A 2498-nucleotide genomic window follows, 5' to 3' on the forward strand; every position below is an offset into this window, starting at 1 on the left:
TCCCATAATGATTTTCTTTCCTTATGTAAAGACTCCTCCTACGCACGAACGTATCTTACCTAAAATATGGAAGTTTTGCATGGTAAGAATAATACAATTCATGTTTGATATTATAAATAATTAAATTAAGAAAGTTTTAATTTATTAAAATAATCTTTCATCCTTTTAATTATTTGACAAATCAAACCAATTCAATAAGGTAAATATATATTTCTGTATATGCTGCTATATGGAAAGTAAAAATTATACCACGCTTAGGGCATGGAAACTCTAAAATTTGCAGTCATGAAATCTTTTTAACCTATATCACACAGTCGGTACTGACTAACTAGCTTACCTGTTTGGACTTCTCCAGTTGAACAAAGTCGTTCTAATTTAAGCAAGTCAATACATAAATAATAAGTAAAAATATAGAATATATTTTACTTACAAATGTGAATATTAATGTTTCTTCTTTGAGAAACAGACAGTTAGAATTTAAAAATGAATAAAAAAATTTCACTGTGAAGTCAATTTGATTACAAAGGATACAAATTTCTGAAAAGGTAATAATACCAATTTTCAAACGAAAAATTTGGAAAAGAGAAAGAGTTTTCTGGTAAATCTGGAAAGGGCAAGAATAACAAAAGAAGAAAAATAAGGTCAGAGGGAAAAAAAATTTAATATTTTTGTGGAAAAATGGGACACTTTATAAAAGATTGCTATAAAAGAATTTATGAGTTGAAAAATCCTAAAAAGTTAAAGATGGAGCTTTTATAGCTTATGAAGAAGCTATCATTTCAAATGGCAAGTCTATATGGCTACTCATTTTTCAATTAGAAATGTGTGGATTCTTGAATTTTGATTTCGAATGGGCAAGTCTATGCAGCTAAACATTTTTCAATGAAAAATGAGTGGATTCTATATTTTGGGTACATTTTTCTTATGTCTCCCTATAAAGAATACTCTTCAGAATTTAGGAAACAAATGAGATGATTTTTCTTGCAAAATAAAAGGAATTGATAAAATAGTTTTAAATCTGGAAAACAATAATATCCAAACTTTTGAAGTAGTGGGTATGTATATTTTATTTATTTTTTGTATAATTTCTTTTCTAGATGACGTTTGTTTCCCATTTTTGTAAAAATGAGAACGAAAAATATAGTTATTATGGACCTCACACAAGAGATAAAAATTCAAATTTGGTGGCTCAATGTAATGGGAAAGGAATTGTAAACAAACAGGTACTTAAAAAAAAAAAATTGTACATGAAATCGATCCTAAGTTCGAATAAAAAAGGAGAGCTTTTACAACTTTGAATTTCTTTTATCAAACAAATTTTCAAAATTTAATTTTTCAACTATATGTTTACAAATTTGTGAGTCCGTTACGTATCGAAAAAAATAACAAAAATTACATTTGAATTCGCATGCCGATGGGCTAGTGGGGCAAGATGAACTAAATCTTCTTACAAGTGGGACTTGATTCGATCCATCAACATCCCTACGTCTTATCTAATTTTCTATTATATTAATGCTTTATTTAAAAAAATTATAAATTATCAAACTTCATTTTCAACTAATATTGGTATCACACAATCATTCTTTTCAATGAATTTATAAATTACACTATATATATGGCTTGTTTGATACAGATTTTAAACCAATTAAAATTAATTTTTTCTTGTTATTTTACTATTTCAATCGTCATTTTTAAATTATTCTCTCAAAAATAAGACTCATTTTATCTCTAATGATCAAAAAATCAATTATCTAAATCTCTACTAAACAAACACATAAATTCTTCATAATGCGTAGAACGTGCGTAAATCAGCTTGCCAAATTTGAAATAAAAGGATGAATATAGATACAGTCAAAAAGCAGGAATCGCGTTCAAACGCGATTGTCTCATTCTAGAGAGACCCAAATCACACGTCACCATAAGAAAAGTATGCCCAATCAACAATTTTAAAATTCCTACCAGACACAAGCTACCCTGTTTAAACTCTGACTTTCTTCCAACTTCCACATACAAATTCATTAAGGGTAATTGACACAAAACGTCCCTACCTTTCAAGTTTATTGTAGAAAACGTCCCTACCTTTCATTTTTTGGCATTTTTGCCCTCATTTCAACCTTTCTTTGCGCTGGACGTCCTTCCGTCCATATTCCGTCAGTTTTTCCGTTAAACATTCGGGTAATTGGCACAAAACGTCCCTACCTTTCAAGTCTATTGTGAAAAACGTCCCTACCTTTCATTTTTTGGCATTTTTGCCCTCATTTCAACATTTCTTTGCGCTGGACGTCCTTCCGTCCATATTCCGTCAGTTTTTTCGTTAATTAAATACAAAAATATCTTTTTCTTTCCATAAACAAGGGTAAAATTGTCCTCACCCACTTCACCCCTTTTTCCCGCCATCAACTTAGTCCATAAGTAACAGTAGCAGCAACATGAATCTGAAAATACTTTAAATGATTAAGTTAAATAAAGAAAAAATATCGTGAACACATTATATTTCA

This window comes from Olea europaea, chromosome 7 (genome assembly GCF_002742605.1).
Source record: "Olea europaea var. sylvestris chromosome 7, O_europaea_v1, whole genome shotgun sequence".
Taxonomy (NCBI): domain Eukaryota; kingdom Viridiplantae; phylum Streptophyta; class Magnoliopsida; order Lamiales; family Oleaceae; genus Olea; species Olea europaea.